The sequence below is a fragment of the Festucalex cinctus genome, chromosome 5, assembly GCF_051991245.1.
Source record: "Festucalex cinctus isolate MCC-2025b chromosome 5, RoL_Fcin_1.0, whole genome shotgun sequence".
NCBI lineage: Eukaryota > Metazoa > Chordata > Actinopteri > Syngnathiformes > Syngnathidae > Festucalex > Festucalex cinctus.
In genome coordinates, this window is record NC_135415.1 from 5,877,547 (window position 1) to 5,885,263 (window position 7,717).

General features: G+C 45.9%; 1 pseudogene; it reads left to right on the plus strand.

The window, feature by feature from the left end:
- The first annotated feature begins 1,374 nt into the window (after positions 1-1,374).
- LOC144019555 (hemoglobin subunit alpha-1 pseudogene) lies at positions 1,375-1,913 on the plus strand (annotated as a pseudogene).
- The last annotated feature ends 5,804 nt before the right edge of the window (positions 1,914-7,717 follow it).

The window sequence follows — 7,717 nt, forward strand, 5'->3', positions numbered from 1 at the left end:
TCCCTGTTGTCTTAAGGCTTTGCGAGTCATGGACACCTCTGCTCCCGTGTCCACCAGGTAGGGGATTTTTCCCACATTTCTGTAGAGATTATCTCCCCTTCGGTAGACGCCTTCAATGGTGACTCGCGCCTGTTTCGGGCTCATTGCTCAGGCCCCTGGGAGGCCGCAGCAGCTTTGCGCGCCTCTTGCAGGGCCTTTCTCTGTTCCGTGGTCATCTTCCCATATTCTTCTCTCGACACATATGCTCCAGGATTCCTTTTCTTGGTCGGATCATTTTGCGGGTCCCGTCCATCATTATTTGGTTTCACATATGTGTTTTTAGAAGCTTGTTGCTTGCTGTATGCGGCCCTCTGAGGCCTTGGGCCCGGCACAGCTCCCTGCTGTTGCCGGGGCAACGAATATGTCTCCCCCTCGTGTGCGCGTGGTTGCGGACCAGCATAAGCAGCTCTCCGAGGCTGCTGGCTATAGTTTTCTCTTTGCTGGACAGGCTGGGGTGTCTTCGGGGTAGATTGACGCAGCTGGTCGCCCTCACGCCGGTTGTTAACCTCTTTCCTTCTCTCATTATAATGCTTTGTCAACCTGTCCCATTGTCTGATAGATTCTTCAATCCTCAAGACTGAACTCTCCGGTCCCATCTTCACAAACATAGCTTGGTTTGCTTTATCAGCTACAAGCATCCTCAGGACTTTGACGTACCTGTTTGGTGTTATAATCTGCTTCAACTTGTACCACACATTCATCAAGGTGACTCCCCTCTTGAGTTGTTCTTTGGCCCGGGTTACATATGTCTCTTCGTCTTCTTCGTCTTCATCAACCCATCGTTCATAAACTCCTTGTGCGGTTTCGTGGGACATTACTGGGTCGGAAATCACTAATTGCAACCACATCTTTTTGGCTATTTCCCCTCCTGGGGCGTCTTTGATCATGGGCCAAGTTGCATATAAATACTCTTTCACTGTTTCTTTTGGGTCTTTAACTCGAACCATGGCCTTCAAGGCCTTAAATGCTCGCATGTTTTTCTCCTGATCATCCAACGTAGCCAAATCATTTGGGGCCTGTGTTATTAACACAGGCTGTGCCGTGTTTTGCTGTTGCTGAGGAACAGTGACTGAGACAGGCAATGAGGAAGTTGCAGATCCTGCTTGAGCGCCAGCAGGCCCCACTCCGACCCCTGTTACCAAAGAAGTCATGGGTAGGAAAGCGTTGAAGAAAACAAACAGAGACGCTGAGGTGATGGCTCCGCCAATTTCATCTTCATCCGGCGAAGAAGAAGAAAGTGAGGATGAAGGGGACACCGGCCCGAGGGCGCCACCTGAGGATGAGAGAGATGACCTCGGGTCCTTGGAGTCATTTGCCCCCCCGACCAGCCTTTTCAAGTTTCAGCAAAAGCACCAAGATGAGTCTCACCACCAAGGACAAAGAAACCGTCAAGGCCTTCTGGAAGGTGGCCTCCGCAAAGGTAGACCTGATCGGGAGCGAAGCTCTGTCCAGGATGATCTTCGTGTACCCCCAGACCAAGACCTACTTCTCCCACTGGAAGGACTTGAGCCTCAACTCCGCTCCGGTCAAGAAGCACGGCAAGGTGATCATGGGCGGCGTCACCGAAGCTGTGGGCAAAATCGATGACCTGAAAGGTGGACTGCTGAACCTCAGCGAGCTGCACGCTTTCACTTTGAGAGTGGACCCTGCCAACTTCAAGATTCTGTCCCACTGCATGCTTGTGGTGATGGCCATGCTGTTCCCCGTGGATTTCACCCCAGAGGTCCATGTCTGCATGGATACGTTCCTGGCTGCCCTGACTCTTGCCATTGCCGAGAAGTACAGATAAACAACATCAACCATGCCCAGAGAATTCTGTTAGTTTCTCTCACTCTCTGGTAGGCTCAGTTTCAATAAAGGATCCGAAGCAAAAACTAACAAGGCAGGCAGGTGGGAGTTCCAATGACAATAGTCGGACTGAGAAAAAACAGATAGTTTGTTGGCGGTGTGGCAACACTGGTCATATTCGGAGAAACTGCCCGAAGGCAAGGGGGAATGCTACTGCATGACTAGAACACCCCTCTCCTTCTTAAACAAAAGCTAGCATGTAAGAATTGGAAATTTGTGGGAAGTCAATGTCCTGATAAAATAAAATATCTCAATAAATGGATAAACAAGTATAATTTTGCTGGCCAGCTTAATACAATAAAAATACTCGAGTTACAAAATGGAATTAAAAACATGTGAAAATTAAATAAGAAGAAAATGTAAAATGATGGGTATGACGATACCGAATTTTGGATGTTTATGATAGAAAAGCGAAGTGGCGATAAAGCTAGACAAGTGGAGTTGAAGGGAAAGGGGGAGGGCGAAAAGGAAGAGGCAGTTATGTAACTCCTCGTCATCTCCAGAAATTTCCTTCCTCCGCCTTCTTTTACTGCATCACCCTCCTCATCGGCAGGCGATGGAGAGGAAGGGCCTTCGCGGGTCAACAGGGCGAGAGGTCCATTACCATTTGAATTCTCCAAAGCAAATGGGAAAAGGATGAAATTCCTTTGTGACACTGGGGCGTGTAGAACAGTATGTAATCAAAGTATACCAGGCGCTAAATTGTCCGGCGAAAATGTATTGACTAGGTCAGCGGACGGAAGGCTTTCTCTCGATCCGCTAACTGCCCCAGTTTGTATTAGAGACCCCCTGGGGGAGACATGCAAATTGTCAATCGTGATGTCCCCAAATTGCCCTGTAAATTTGTTGGGGAGAGACGGGCTATTGAGATTGGGGCTTGGCCTGGTGCCCACAGATAAAGGCAACATAGAAGTGAGGAGGCGGGGGGACTTTTCAGCGGCAACGACTGCATACCTCCGGTCACCTCAGGACAAACTAAAAATAAATTATTTGATCTACACATATGATCTTGGGGAGGCCGAGGGGGAGCAATTGTTATTCAAGGCAAGCGGTATGCTTAAGAGACCGGAGGACAAAATGAGACCAGATCGGCTACATGTAACAATGTGGTACAAAACCACACCGGGCCCCGATTCGCAGTATTGGAAAAAATTGGCCCTGCTTTCTCCTACATGCGTTAATGTTGACTATTTGTACTCTGATGGGGAGGCAGTGGCGGCGGCGAGTGTCGAGTTAGATAAGGAAGCGAAACTGCTCTGCAAGCAAAATACTCCCCCTCATATTTCACTGTGTAAAGAAAAGGGGCAGGAGTGGAAAGATATGGGGAGGTTCATACAAAAAGCAAAATTAATTTCTGATTGGGAAAATGTGGATGCAGAGTTAGACTACAGTGAGGAAGCTAATTTATATAGAAGACGGGTTAACTGGTCAATACAATTGTATGCGGGAATGCATGACCACTGATCATTACAAATAGAGGTCATGCTAAGCCTTACTGAAAGTGATGAAGCCCTGATAAAAGAGGTCCCCGAAAAAATTATGGTCAAAAGGACCAGCTGATGTGGGCCTCATAAGAGGGACACTACCGGTTCAGGTAAGGCCTAAATCCGAGCACAGACCCTGTGTGCGACAATATCCGTTAAAAACAGATGCGCTTGAAGGTATTAGACCAGTAGTCCGGGAGTTGTCAAAGGCAGGAGTGTTAGTAGAGTGTAACGACTCTCCATGTAACACTCCTATTTGTCCAGTAAGGAAGGCCTTGCCTTCTACTGGGTGGCGTATGGTTCAGGACTTACAGGCAGTAAATTCCGCCGTAATACAGCGGGCACCCTGTGTTCCTGATCCGCACACGTTGCTAAACAATTTGCGATCGGATGCTTCTTTCTTCACAGTAGTAGATATCAGTAATGCGTTTTTCTCAGTTCCCGTGGCGAAAGACAGCCAATTTTGGTTTGCTTTTACATTCGAGGGAAAGAAATATACGTACACGCGACTACCACAGGGGTATTGTGAAAGCCCCACAATTTATTCACCAGACATGATGGCTAGCATGTCCAAGGCATTATGTAAAGATATAATACCGCGATATGGCATTCCAGAAGCTATTTATAGTGACAATGGAACACATTTTGTGAATACAATTATTGAAAAGATTGGCAAAATGTTCCATGTTAATTTAAAACACCATTGAGCTTACCCACAGAGCGTGGACTTTGTAGAACGAATGAACGGAACAATTAAAAAACCACCTATAGACATTTATGGAGGAAACAAAACAGCCGTGGACTCAATGTATAGACTTAGTAAAACTGTATGTTAATATAACTAGCGCGGCAGGTCTAACTCCATTTGAAACTCTTTTTGGGAGACCGTATAAACTGTAAATATTTACTACACAGTGGTAGTTAAGACGATGAGGCTACTTTGGTAGAGTATATGCGCTAAAGATTTAGAAATGCCAGGGGGAGTTTTTGCTTCCCCCTCACAGGAAGAGCTGACTACGCCTGGAGATTGGGTCCTGGTGCGAGCCATAAAGAGGAAGCATTGGCATCAAGTGCTGATGACTACACCAACAGCTGTCAAGATCGCAGAAAGAAAGACTTAGATACATCTCACACATTGTAAAAAGGTCATCTCATCTGAGAAACTCAGGGGGGACGGTGAGCCAAGTCTGGCATAAAGGTGGGTGCAGATTTTTAGTGTCTGAAAATACCTGAGGGCCAGTGAAGAATTTACAAGACGCCTGAACCATTGTAGGAGTATCTCAGCTGACAATGACGTGTCGTAAGTGTCTGAAATGTGCCGCTGCGTGTTATGTCATTATAATGGTAACGATTTCTGCAGTGTTGTGTCTGCTTTATATCGGGCTGATTCTTATGTCACAGTTGATGGTTTACATTTCCGAGGGGGGGGGCCGAATGAAGAAACTAGTACACCACTGCTATACAGGCATATAGCGTAGCTAGTCGATCTAATAGAGAACTTCCGAAAAGCTAAGGTTAAAAATAAATAAATAAATAAATACAAAACAAAAAAATTACCATCACCATAAAAAGGTGACACTCGCTAAACCCGGACCAATGCGGACAGATAAATTGCCCAGTAACAAAAAATTTTTCCTCTTCCTGCATCCTTGATCAATTACGGACTCCCAGTCCAGTCAGTCTCAGTCTTCCGGCTGTGCTACTATTATTCTTATATTTCTATGGTCTGATATCTTGCTAACCGAGACCAGATCTGTTAAGGTTGAAGAAGAGCATGGGTATAGTGCTTATAGTCATGGCAAGGGGTATGTTTGGTATATATTGGCGAGATTTAAATTGTCAACACTGCTTGCTGAGACCAGTAGAGACCGATCAAGTTATACGACTGGTTATTTTTCAAAAACTTTGCACCCTCTTATCAGACTGGTCCATGTGGCTGCGCTTGTGTCACTCCTCTTACCCGTGTCTGTTTTTCCAGCTACAGACCGAGACATCCGATTGGCTGTGACGAACCTGGAGTCTGGCCTTCAACCTGGTGGGGGAGACTTGCTCTTCCAAACCGCTGGAGGGCTGGGGTCACGTTTCCAACGTTCCAGGAGGCGCTTGCTTGCCTGGGAGGACGGGAATCTGACCTACATTGACTCCATTGGCGTGCCACGGGGAGTACCGGATGAGTATGAGTTGGTTGACTAGATTGCAGCAGGGTGGGAGTCCATTCTTAATTGGATAATACCCAATGAGAATGGCGGTCGGATCAACTACATCCACTACAATGTTCAAAAACGGGGAAATTACACTGAGACTGGCTTTATTGCAATTCGAGAACAATTGGCTGCTACCTCACTCATGGCGTTCCAGAACCGCACTGCGGTCGATATGCTCCTTGCTGAAAAAGGTGGTGTCTGTGCTATGTTTGGCAGCCATTGCTGCACTTACGTGCCAAAAATACCGCCACGGAGGGCGCTCTTTCGAAGGCCATAGATGGCCTGCGCACCTTGAACCACAAGATGAAGGAGCACTCAGGTGTGGACACCTCTGCCTGTGCTGAGTGATGGGATAGCATGTTTGGCGAGTACAAAAATCTGGGTTTCACTATTCTGGATTCCATTGCCGCCTCAGTTGTTGTTCTTGCCATTTAGTGGTTGTTGTATGATCCCCTGCATTCGCCTTCTCCTCAGCCGCCTTATCTCCGCCGCTATAACCCCTACAAATTCTAAATTCAATGACTTATTCCCTTTGTTGGTGAGACAGGATGAATCTCGGGTTAACACGGGCTTGCTGGATGACCTGGCCAACACTGGTGACGACCCTCTATCCTCGTATTGACCCGTTTTCTGAGCCAATTTTTATTTACAATAATATTTTTGTCTATGCGAATGTGTGTTCGGCGGTGTTGATTTTTCTCTTTGCTGAAGAATTTATGATTTATTGGGGTAAAGCCATTGGGAGGTCTTTCTAATGATATTCTTTGTGGTAGCAAATGTAGGATAAAAAGGGGGGAATGATAGAATAATTGTTGAATTAAGAATAATTATCTAACAAGTGTGATTTGCAGAAGATGATTTGATTGATTTAACTATATTGTTTTATCATACATTTGCTAAGTTTTCATAATCATTCATATTAAATATAGTGTTTTTAGCGAGAGCAAAACTGCTCTTGAAGATCTGGAAATTATGCATCCGTTGGCAATCGAAAGTGCCCTTGCATGAAACGTGATGTTTATTGAGTTTCTGCAAAGTCATGATCGAACGTCAAAGAAGAACCTGGATGGAGAAGATAATCAGTATCTCTTTCGCTTCCCCTCCCTATTTTCATTTTGTGTGCCAGATGATTCAAATAAAAAGAGAGGGGGCAGAGGGACTGTTTTAGAAGCATAGGTTTGAACTGTATGGCACAGTTCTCCTCTGCTCTCCTCGCTAGCGTGTTAAAAGGTATTACGGTGTCTTTCTCTCCTTTTTGTGTCTGTGTAAAATTATTATATAAGTGTCAGTATTGATGAACCTGACATTTCTTCTTCACAATTTATCGTGGAGCTGATCCCATTAAGCTGTTACTTTCTTTAATAGGACTAAGAAAGCTTGAACAAAGAGAAGTCAGAACTAATTGGATCCAAATTAAAGGTCAAACACCATCCTGGTATTCTAATCATAAATGCCGACCAATCCCGGAACTCAACGCGACAGGATATTGGGAATATTCGGATCCTAGTCGGCAGCGAGATATCATTACACCAGCACAAGAGAGACAAAGGTTTTGTACAGAGTTTAGGCCCTCGTGGGAGCCATGCTTTAGTTGCATTGATTACAGCTGCGGAGTGAGCCCAGAATCTGTCAGAGCAACTACCACGGGAAGTGTTCGTTCCCCTCTCGACTCGAGACGTTGGACGAGAGCCAGGTTCCTGGAGCCCAGCAAAAGGAAATCCCCTCTTAGAGGTAAGAGGAGCACAGCCACACTGAATCAGCGACAGAATGAGTGTGCTTTAGCTCAGAAAAAGTTAAAACCCTGTTATTGGAATGTTATGGATTCCTGTGAGTTAAATTATCATGTGCGTGGTCCTTCATCGACCACGTACATGACAAGTAGTTTGTTTAATAAGGCACAAACTGTTAAAAGAGTTTTGATCGTTGACTATGAACACTGGATCAACAATACGCTCCCTTGGTTGTGGGAGAGGTTGTTGAAGGTGCATTATAGTCACCCGATCCCAAGTCATGATGCACCTGGGAAGTGTCTGATCCCGCTTACCTGGCCAACTCTCCGTTACAAAGGGTTAAGACCCCCCTTTGGCTCCAACCGTAGTAACACGGGATTTACGGAGGTGACGGGGGTGCTTCAAGCTGGCG